Source organism: Arvicanthis niloticus, chromosome 6 (genome assembly GCF_011762505.2).
Source record: "Arvicanthis niloticus isolate mArvNil1 chromosome 6, mArvNil1.pat.X, whole genome shotgun sequence".
Taxonomy (NCBI): domain Eukaryota; kingdom Metazoa; phylum Chordata; class Mammalia; order Rodentia; family Muridae; genus Arvicanthis; species Arvicanthis niloticus.
Window position 1 is genome coordinate 107,241,656 of NC_047663.1, and position 11,847 is coordinate 107,253,502.

Consider the following 11,847-nt stretch of genomic DNA (forward strand, 5'->3'; position numbering starts at 1 on the left):
AGAGTCACTTTTTTTTCTGGGGGCAGGTTGGGACAGTAGTTTACCACAGAGCAGCCTAGCAAGGCTCTGCCTGGGCATCAAGGCTGACAACGGTGACAGTCTACACTGGTGTGTGATGAGGGTGGCCTCTGCAGGACAACACCAAAGTCATAGCCGTTGTAGGCCACCAAGGGGAGTTAAAACACTTGCCTCGCTGGCCTCTGAGCTGTCAGGTCCACTAAAGCACTGAGTGTCTGAGACGCTGTCATAGCCAAGAGGATCCCAAGGGGGCATGGAGCATGAGGTGTTCTGGGACAGAGATGGGATGTCAGTCAGGTCAAAACAGGAACCCTGGGTAAGTGTGGGCCTGCAGGCAGTGTTTCTCACTTTGTTATCTGAGATAGAGTCTGTCGATAAGACATAGGCTCAACAGACCTGGCCAGAATGGCTGGCTGGCCAGTGGGCCTCAGGTATCCTCCTGTGTCTGCCTGGCTAGTGTTGGGTACTTTAAACTGTGTGATTCTTGTGTGTGATTTTGTGAATGGGTGCAAATCTGACTCAGGGCCTAACGCGTTCACAGCTAACGCTTTACCAGCAAAACCCCTATTTTCTGTGTTTGGTTTTGTTTTGGGGTTTTGTTTATTTGTTGGTTAGTTGGTTTGGTTTGGTTCGATTTTGTTTTTGTTTTTCAAGACAGAGTCTCTATATGTAGTCCTGGCTGTCCTGGAACTTGCTGTGTAGATCACGCTGGCCTCACTCAGAGACCTGCCCACCTCTGCCTCCCAAGTGCTGAGATTAAAGGCCTGAGCCACCACCACCTGGCTTCCAGGGTTTTTTGTTTTGTTTCATTTTATTTTAAATTAAAAGGATTTGTTCGTATCATTTAAGAACTTCCCCACGATGCAAAGCAGAGAGGCATCCATTACTGCATCCCAGGAAGTGAACATCGAGTGGTGTCACCATTCTTCACACTGTCACCTCTATGGAGCCTTGAAGGGGAAGGGAGCTCACACACAAGTCACACCACACTCCGCAGAGCTGCCAGCTGCTAAAGGATGAACGTTTGCAACTCCATTTTTCAAGAGCATTCACGTGTGAAGTTGATGCTCACTAACTCCCATGTGCTTAGATATTTGACTCTTATCGTTCTGGACTTATCTGTGGAATGTTTCCAGGTGACACTAGAGTGACAGAGTAAAGTTGATTACCCACCCTAGCAACCAGGGGGCCTTGTCTAGTCAGCTGAAGGCCAGAGCGCAGTGGAGACGGAACAACATGCTTGGAGATATGGCTCAGTACAAGGTCCTGTTCCCCAATTGGTTCTTGATGCATCAATAAAGATGCTAGCGGTCGATGGGCTGGGCAGAATAGGTGAGACTTTGGGGTCACTGCAGGCAAACTAGAGACACAGGGGAGAGAGAGGATTTTTGCCAAGCTTTGGAGAGAGCAAAGGTGACCAGCCATGTGACATCTCAGGCTGAGCAGCCGTTTCCCCAGGCAGGAGATTAGAAGCACTGAGAAATTGAGCCATAAGGCATGTTGGAAATTATATTAACATGTATGTGTATTTCATCCTTGGATCTGAGGGAATCTGGGTGGGGGCTGGTAGCATAGCCCATTTACGGAACTTAAAGCGGGGTAGCAAAAACTACACGCTACACAAGAGTGCTTACTATGTGGGGGCCCTGGTTGGGTTCTTAGCACTGGGGTAGGAGGGGTAAATACAGAGGGACCGGTTGTGGCGGTCACTATGCAGCTGGAACACTACCTGCACTAATTGTCACCTCCGGTCATAACTTGGGATGTGGAGGTGCTGGAGGGCAGGAGAGCAAGCAGGGAGAGGTGGAGAGAGACATGAACATTAAAACCTCTGTTTTTCCACCCTCTGGTCAGAAGCTGACTGGGAATTTCAAAGACTAGTGCGATGAGCTGAATCAGTACCAGACTCTGGCTGTCCAGACTCCCCCTTTCCAGTCTGTTTCCATCCCAAACCCCTGCTTAAAAGCAGGGGTCACAGCCTCCTCTGGACAGACACTCCCCAGCCTCTGCTTCATGTCTCGTCCCATCTTGAGAATGCCACCACACTATTTTCATGAGACTTATCCGAGGGTTCGAATCCCGCTCCGTCCCGTTTGTCTCCGCCCGCACCTCATGAGGGGAAAAAAAAAGTTTTAGGCCGGGCGGTGGTGGCGCATGCCTTTAATCCCAGCATTTGGGAGGCAGAGGCAGGCGGATTTCTGAGTTTGAGGCCAGCCTGGTCTACAGAGTGAGGTCCAGGACAGCCAGGGCTACACAGAGAAACCCTGTCTCGAAAAACCAAAAAAAAAAAAAAAAAAAAGAACAGAAGCTGTCAATCAGGATGTTGTGTCAAAACTGAATTACCAAGGCCTTCCATCTTTGCTTCTCAGCGACCCTTTAAAGGAAGCTATGCAAAGTTTCCTCAAGCTACTAGCTGGCAGTGTGCCTCCCACACTCAGTGGTCTGGAGTCCATCCATAACTGGTGCCAGGAAGTTCTGAGTTAGTCCTGATTCAGGATCTTTGCCTATACGTGGAAACACCGCCCCCATGTGGTTAGTTGGTAAACTGCATGAGGGGGAATCTTCATGAGGGGAGGATCCCAGTCCCAGGAGACCCCAGTGGTCATGAGATCAGGACTCTACCCAGCTAAATTCCTGGAGGTATTGATGACTTGGAGGTGATGGCTCCTGGGCAGGTAGGCTTTGTGTCTTGGGTGGGGACTCAGAGATACCTGGGGTCTGAGCCCCAGTCTCAGTGAACCTAGTTCAGAGATGAAACCCAAGTATTAGCCCCGTTCCAGGGCTCCAAGCAGGCAGGCCTTGTAGAGTGTAGTGTTGGCCCTGAGCAACGGTGGTCAGCAGCCAAAAAGGTCAGGCCTCCACAGCACAGCCCACGTTTCCTGGTGAAGTCGGCAGGGAAAGTCAGAAGCTACTGGAACTTCCTCTGGTTCTGGGATTCATGGAGGCAGGGCCTTTACCAGGCCAAGCCAGGCCAGAGCTAGCATTCAGATGAGTTCAGACATGAGTGTAGGCATCTTCTTAGGCCATGTCTCACCCCTGCAGTCTCCACAGGCCATGCACCACAGGGTCAAAGCAAGCACTACTGCTCAACAAAACACATTTGCTGGACAAGAAACTGTGGCACAGCTGGGTCCAACAGTTATGCTAGACCTGGTCAGCCACCGTAGGTTGTAGGTGGCAGGCTGGCCTTGCCCTGGGTGTTACAGGGCTAAAGAAGAGGAGCCAGGCCTCCAAAGTCTGAATGAGTAAGCCTGTAGCTCTGCCCTGCTGGAGAATGCTGTAGTCTCAGTACTCAAGACAGGCGGGCAAGAGGATTACAAGTTTCAGGCCAGCCTCGGCTGGGTACAGTGAGACTGTATCTTTTAAGGAAGGAAAAAAAAATGGAAAGGGTGAGATCGCTCAGCAGATAAAGGTCCTTGCCACCAAGTCCAAAGACTGCATTCCATCCCCATAGTAGAAGGAGAGAAGTGTGTGGTCTTCTGCCACACGTACTGTAGCACATGTGTATGCATACACATGCATTTGCACAGACATACACACACCAAACAGACTGTTCGTTAATCAAAGTGAAAAAGGAAATAGAAAAAGGATGGAAAGGATTTGTGATTTATGCCGGGGTGGAAGAAATTAACTTGGACTGACAATCCCATTTTACATGCTGGAGGCTGCAACAACAACAACAACAACAACAACAACAACAACAACAACAACAACAACAACAGAGACCATTCAAGAAGGACCTGAGCAAATAGCAAGGTTTCCAACCTACTGCCTAGTTTCCCAGGAGAGAGGGCAGGCGAGGGGGGAGGGAGGGCAGCCTAGCCTGTCCAGTGCTGTTCCGCGTCCACTAGGGGGCGCTGGGGCCTGAGCTCTTACATCACCTTCAAGTTGTACAAGGGTTGGGAGCTTGTTAGACAGTCTCTCATTTTCAGCAGCTTGCGGTCCTTGGGGACTGCCGAGCTTTGGCAGTAAATGTGGGGGTGGGACCTTGTACACGTGTTGAGCTCCCTTCCTAGTTTGGTAGGACCTGCAGAGGCCACAGCTTCTCTAGGCCTCCCTCAGTTGTCTCATCTGACAAATGTGGATAGTTTTGGCTGCCACAGTGCAGCCCAAGGCTGTAATGATGTCCACGCATAGTGGGAATCTTTCCAGAGTGGCTGCCAACTGCCCTTTTCCTTTCCCTGCTGGGAGTAGGTGTTGGTCCCCTCACAGGCCTCCTTTTTCTCCTGCCCCTGGTAGCATAGGGGACAGACAGGAAGGCGGGCAGAGTGGAACAGCATTTCCTCTTGGGCCAGGGGGAGCAAGTGCAGGCCCTGATAAGGCACACATGGCCCTCTGCACGTCCGCCTTTTGTCCCAGCCCCACCAGCCTTTCCTGTTCATGTCTGCCAGGGCGGGGGTGGGGGTGGGGTGGGGGGGGACTGTGGCCTGCCTGTGTCTCCCTTCTCTCTGCATCTCTTAGCCTGGGGTGCTAGAGAATGTGAAGCGCCGGGCACAGCAACCCCTGGGACCAGCACATACCGCAGGCACAGCATTTTCAGACCTGGGTGGGGGACAAAGAGAGTGCCCACATTGTAGGTGCTGCCCAGGCCTACGGAGAGCATAAGGCCCACACCAGGGCTCTGTGTCATCCTCTTAGGTGGAGTAGGGTGTGGGAGATGGACAGCCCTCCTACTCGCACTTGCCCTGACAGCGTTAGGAATCCTGGCACTCCTGCATCTGACTCCACTCCAGGGTCCCTCTGTGGCTTTCTAGCCTGGGCACCCAAAGAGGCGTTGACCTGAGAGCAGCTCCTAGTCTGCTCTTTCTGTCTGTCCTCTGTGACACTCCACTCCAGCCCAATGACAGATTGAGAGACTGACATCCTTGCCCCCATGGTCCTCACAGTACTCAGTGACCAAGCAGTGACCACCTGGAGCCCACACAGTAACATCAATAATTACATTGTGATCCCTTTGTGACCTAGTGACCACCCAATGACAATCTAGTTGCCAGTAGTGACCACTCAATGGGTACTGTGCTGATGGAAGGACCTCAGAATAGCTTCACAATTACTGGCTACCCATGACCACACGGACTACAGTAGCCATACTGTGGACATCCAGTGGCACAGTGACCACAAGGTCACAGTGAACTCACAGTCCCCGTGCAGTGACCAGTAACTACAGTGGCATGTATGAAGTGGGTCACTGTGTTCAATGGGAGGTTATTAGTGATCATTGTAGTCATGGTTACTACATGATTGCTATGACTGTTGGTGATTACTATCGTCACTTGGCAGTCACTGTGCTGTTGAAGTTCTGTGATCACTGTGGTCATTGATCACTGTGTGGTCACTGTATAGTTGATCATTGCATGATCATTGGATGGTGGTAGTCACTCTGTGGTCATTGTGTGGCTCCTGCATTCACTTTTGTGGTTATTGTGGTCACTTGGTGGTTACTGTGTGGCCACTGTACAGTCAATGTGGTCACTTGGTGGTCATTATGTGGTCTCACGTGGTCTTTGGGTGGTAATGGGATCACTAATGTAGTCACTACATGATCACTACCCGGTCATGATTTGTTCACTACCTGCTCAATGGACTGTGTGGTCACTCATTGAGTGGTCACTCTATGACCATTGCATGGCCACTGTGGTGACAACATGGTCACTATCAGTATGTGATCACTATGGCCACTGAGATTATCATGTGATCACTACACAGTCCTTGCAGTCACTGTGTAGTTGCTGTGTGATGTACGATTGCTACATGGTCATCCTGCAGTCACTGTGTGACTGGTGGCTGGTGGCTGAGTGACCACTTTGGCAATTGTGGCCACTATGAGGGTTCAAATCTCAGGCTCTGCATGAGCAGGATCACGGAACTGTCTCCCCTGCCTGGCTAACTCTGCTGGTGTGAGTGACAGGCTCTCTTGCTTCCGGGCAGTGCTCCAATGCAAGTGCGTGTCCTCTCCATCCGCCGTGGGTGGACTGCTGGGCTGACAGCTGCCCCGGCTCTGTCACAGTTCTACAGTGAACATGGGAGGGTGATGGCCCTTCCAACACTGACCTCGTGTTCTTTCCCACACCCTTTAAGGGGGCTGCTGACCCCACAGTGCTTCTCCTTTGATGTCTAGAGGAGCCCACACTTCTTCCAGGCTGTGTTTACCATCTTTAAGTGTCTTGTAGTGGAATAAATGTACTCACAATGTGACTGCAGAGTCACTCGTTCCAAAACCTCCTTCAAGCTGAGATTTCTCCACTGACAGCCTTCCCCCATGACCAACTCCTGGGACTACTGAGAAGCTATTTGTGCACTGGACACTGCAGGTACATGTGTGTCCTACACCACTGGCTTCCTCCCCTGGGCACTTCCTGGGCAATTCTCCCATACTATAGCATAAACCAGAACTCAAGTTTCTCTTTCTTTCTTTCTCTTTCTTTCTTTCTTTCTTTCTTTCTTTCTTTCTTTCTTTCTTTCTTTCTCTTTCTCTTTCTCTCTTCTTCTTCTTCTTCTTCTTCTTCTTCTTCTTCTTCTTCTTCTTCTTCTTCTTCTTCTTCTTCTTCTTCTTCCTCTCTCTCTCTCTCTCTCTCTCTCTCTCTCTCTCTCTCTCTCTCTCTCTCTCTCTCTCTTCCTCTCCCTCTCTCTCCCCCCACCTCTCTCTCCAAGGTCTCACTATGTAGCTAAAACTGGCTATATAGACCAGGCTGGCCTCAAACTTGCAGAGATCCATCTGCTTCCCCAGTGCTGGGATTAAAAGCTTGCACTGCCACACCCGGACTCTTCCTTAGTTTTTACTTACTTGTTTGTATTCTGGGAACAGAAGCCAGGGCCTCATGCATGCTCTGAGCCACCCAGCTTTGTCCTGATTCTGCTACCTGCTGCTTATCACCCATCTGTGATGCTCTCCTTCCCGCTCTTGTGAATCCTGGCCCAGACCATGCAGACATGAAAATCCACTTCCATCCTTTTTGGAGGCTACCTGGGAGCATAACTGCTGGAATCAGTGGTGACTTAGAAACTGGAGCCATGTTATTCTTGTTAAGACAGGGTGTCATGCATCCTTTGAGCTTCCTCATCTTCCTGCCTCCTCCCAAGCACTGGCATTCAAGTATGTTATTCTGCAGTACCAGAGTGGGGAGCCAGGGCTTCACACTCTCTAGGCAAGCACTTTACCAATCCAGTCTCATCCCTAACCACAAGACTCTTCCTTTTCATATGTGTTTTTGGAAAAACTGTGCCCCTCAACCCATGGATTCTCATTCAGAAGTAAAAGAGAATCAAGCACAGACTGTCTTGTGCCATGCAACATCTCCAAGGTGATGAAGAGTCCTTGTTGGGCAGCTCCAGGGCCATGGAGATCCAGGGAGTAGTGGAGACTTTTCAGGGGTCTCCTAAGGACTGTGTGGGGCATGAGGGTGCTTCTGCAGAACAGAAAAATGTCTCACGGTAGGTCCATGGTGGTAGATTCCCCAAACCCAACTGCCCAGTGCTAGAACCTGCTGCTTGGCGCTCTTGGGGTAGAGAACTTTATGGCAGCCAGGGATGCACAGAAAGCCCTGGAGTGGATATGCATCATCACACTTCTCCAACCCCAAGAATGCTCAGGTCCTAAGCAATCCTTAAGCGTGAGGCAAGTCCCCAGTTGTGATGGCTAAGGTCCTGTGGTGAGGACAGACACACAGAAATCTTTCTACTTGGCTCAGTCAGCTCTGCTGTGACTAAACAGACCCAAAACAAAGCATAAGGCCTCTTAAAAACCCTCTGCTGATCTGTAGGCTGGCGGCCCCTCTCACCTCCTTGGAGACGGGGAGGTGGCCTGGGATGGAGCTTACTGCCTTTCAGCCCCCAGGACCTCCTGTTTGTCATCGAGCTGTGTGTAACTGGTGCCACAGCCCCACAAATGCCAGATTTGGGGGCATCTTTTTTTATGCTTGTGAGCATTGATCCAGGTGTCTCTTCTAAAGAGTCCAAACTACTTCACAGTCCACTCAACAAACATTCATCCTAATTTTCATTTAAAAAGAAGAAAGAAACAAGTAGTCCTGTCCTGGAGTAGCCCTTTCTAGGCACCTTCTGGGCACAGGCTGTGGGGCTTCTCTTAGGAAGCAGCTGTGTCTCCCACCACCCTCTCCGGGGACAGAGCAGGAACAGCTTGTTAGTCCAAAGGCCTTGCTGGGCTGTGACCTGGGCTCTGTCTTTTAGTGGCTTGTGAGGCTGGAGCAGTGGCCATTTCTAAGACACAGTAGCGGTGTGGGCAGAGCTCTGGAGGTGGTGTGCATGCTATTTCTCTAAAATTAGCCTCTTTCCAGTGGGGCTGTGGCCCTTCTACTTCAGAACAGATTCCTAGAGGAAACCAGGACAAGCTCGAGGGTTCCCTGTGAGCTCAGTAGCCTGCTTCTGAATACTCTGCTCTCTTTGTCTCTCACACGTGGCCTGGACACACAGCAGAAAGGCCCCTTAAAGACAGCTTGGAGGGCCTGGATAGCTCCTTGGATTCCCTGACCACCAGTTCCACCCCACAGCTAATCAATCCCTCAGTCAACTTTCTACCAGCCTCTACCACCCAGCAGCCCCTACCATCCACCAACACACTCTTACTAGCCCCACCCACTCAACCCCCACTCACCAGCCCCTACACACTTATCAGCATCTCCCTCATTTACCAGCCGCCCATTCACCAGTCCCCCACTGCTCCTGGAGCACACGTGCCTGACCCTGAAGCCTGAGCCAGGAATTTCCGGGCATTGTCCAGACTAGAGCTGGCTCAGGAAGCTGTGATCTTCAGAAAAGGGTGATAGTGGGGGAGGGGCTTTGGGGACATCCTGGCTGAGTCCAGAAGGGGTCATGTGGAATGGCATGGGGCTTGAAGGGGGTTCTCCTTGTGTACTGTGACTGCTAGGGATTAAAGACTGGGCATCCCACTTCTGCCTGGTAAAGCCAAGGGCAGGACCATCTTCATATGGTCACGCTCAAGGCAAGAAAAGAGAGAAATATCAGGGCATGGGACACTGGAGGAGCCCAGGAAGCCATGCTGGAGACACAGAGGAGACCTGGCCTCTAGCACTTGAATCTTAGAATTGGAGTCAGGAGCTTGGAGAAGTCAGAGAACAGCAGCACTAGGCAGACATGGCTCAGGGACTTGTGTTCTAATCTGGCTTTGAATACACTGCTGTACGGTTGAGCAAACATCGGCCTTTTCCTCAGCCGTGGTCCTCCTGGTGTGATAAGGGTTGGGACATTCCCCACTTCCATGTGGTACAGAGACTAGCATTCATTCCCTGAGACAAAGACAGAGACTGCACAGGGAGCTGGGGTTCCCAGGGGCCTAGGGAATCCCTGAGCACAGCTTGATTGGACCTGGCATTGTCCTGACACAGGGTCTGGCCCCTCCAACCAAGGTGAAGAGACCATGGCCCGCAGGGCCACCGCTGCTCTGGAGTCTGAGGCAGAAAAGAAAGGGCAAATTTTCCAGGAATCACCCTTGGGTTAGGTAGGGTCCAGCTTACCCACTGCAGTTCCCTGCTAAGATTTGTCCCTCTGGGGTCTGTAGAAGGACATTTCATGCTTTGGCCCTTAGAGCTATGATAGAGGCTGCTTCTAGGGCCCTGTTCCTAGCCCACCTATCCAGGGCTCTGGGCCTGGCTCGTGGGCCATTATGCTTACTTAGCCCTGATATGTATGATACCCCATTAGCTCACTCCCACCAGGATTTTGGGTGCTGGTATTCCTTGCTGTATTGGCCACCTCTCCTAGAAGTGGACTTGAGGTCACAGGCGCTGCCCAGTTCACTCTGCCTGTCCCAGGCAACGGGCTCAGGCCAGTTTCTCCTTTGTATGTCTCTGTGCCCCAGCTATTGCAAGCTGAGGGATCTGGCCCAGGCCTCAAGAGCTTTACAGGGGTGGTGGCCCAGAGGAGGCCACAGCAGCAATGGCTCCTACGTCCCTCACTCTAAGCCCCTGACAGGCATTCTGACAGAATGGTGTACTGTCCCCACCAAATGTCCCTGTCCTCACTAACGCCTCAAATCCTGTGGAGTTGGCCAGAGGCCGTGCGTAATAGATGGGGCAGTACTACAGAAAACAGCTGGGTCTAGCCCTTTGGGAGATCCAAATACTGATCCTGGCCTCTCAGCCCATTGCACTGTCACAAAATGTTGTCTATGGTGTGAAAAACCACAGCACCAGGTTCAAACCAGCTAAAGGAGGGCGTGATCCACAGATAAATGGACACTCAACATGTGTTCCAACCATACAACAGAATATGGTTCAGCCACAAGGGAAGCTGTGATTCTCACTGTGATTTGGAGGAAGCTCGGAACTACACTGGGAAGGAAGGCAGGCATAATAAGTATTGTCTTGATGGGGATCAGTCCTTAATCCTAGAGACAGACAGGTGGGGATGGCCTGGCAATTGTGTTAACTGGAGCTCCCTTGCTGTAGTGACAGGACTCTAGGACTTGGGGTGATGACGGTCACACAAGCTCTGATTGTCCCCAGCACACCGAATCTTACATATGAACAGGTGGACTGTGTTTGTGAACATCCTCTTGTTAAGCTGTTACACTACATAGAGGAAGTTATCTGCTGAGCCCAGCCTAGACCCTCATGGGGCTCTCTTCCCAGGCTGCTTAGGGCTATAAACAGTGTTTATAACAGGAGCCCAGGACTCTCTGTTAGGGGTGCTCACCCCCAACATACCTGCCACACCATGGCAGCCAGAGTTGGCATCCTTGAGGAACTAGGAAAGTAGGATTGGTAGGTGACCTGTGCTGCTTGTAGACATACTGCTACCGTGACAGAACCGGGCTGGGCTGGGAGCAGCAGCTCCAGGAGACTCTTGTCTGACTCTTGCTAGCGGAGAGGTGGAGAAAGAGGGTCATTAATGTCTCTGAACCTAGAAGCCTCAGCTTCTTCTCCCATCTGAGCCTCTGTTTATCCATAGCTGAAGGGAGCCCTGACTTCCTAAAGACTGAAATCAGTCTCTCTACCCCTCCCCCATCATGGAGCCTTTGAGCTTTTCCTCAGGAAAAGAACTCAAGCTAAATTTATGCCAGCCCCCCTCAGGCTCACAGAAGGCGAGGTCAGGCTTCCTGCAGCTCCAGGCCCTGACGTAGTTCCCCTTCCCCTCCACCGGTGCTTCTATTGTTCTCAGGCCTGATTCCCCATCACCCACCACACACACACTTCCTGTTTCCTGGCTCAGAGGAAACAGAGATTTCTGGCGGGCCACAGATGCCTGCTTCCCTACCCCCAAGCTTTTAAAGGATATTAAAAATAACAAGAGTAGACAGCTTGAAGCTGAACAGCATGGGTGCTTGAGGCAAGAGGAATCTTAGGGCCCAGCCCCTGCATTTGGAGTCTGTACCATGAGTAGTGTCATTGAAGATCTGCATCCCCCCAGCGCGCCTGATACTCTCCATTCTGACCTGGAGTATGGGGAAACTCCATGGAAGCCCCAAACTGCCTCTCAAGGTGGACATTCACTCATCATCTCCCAGAGATCCGTGCCCCCACTGACCACTGTGGCAAATTGGCAGTCACCTGGGATAGGGATGTCCCCCCTTACTCCACCCTTGCAGAGCCTGGGAAAGCTTCACCCCTGGCAGTCTAGACAGTTTTGTGACCTTGAACAGATGTTCCCTTGGGGCTTTGGTGAGGGTACTGAGACAGCCCTTCCCCTCTAGACGTGGCCAGAAGCACAGGGTCTGTTTGGTAGGCCCGACTGCCTCTCTAGCTTCTCTTTCTCTCTGCTTGTGAGTGCCCACAGTGGTTCTCTCTACCAGGGAGAGCAGAAGAGGACAGGATGGTTCTAAATGGAGGCTGGGACGTTGACCCAACACCCACT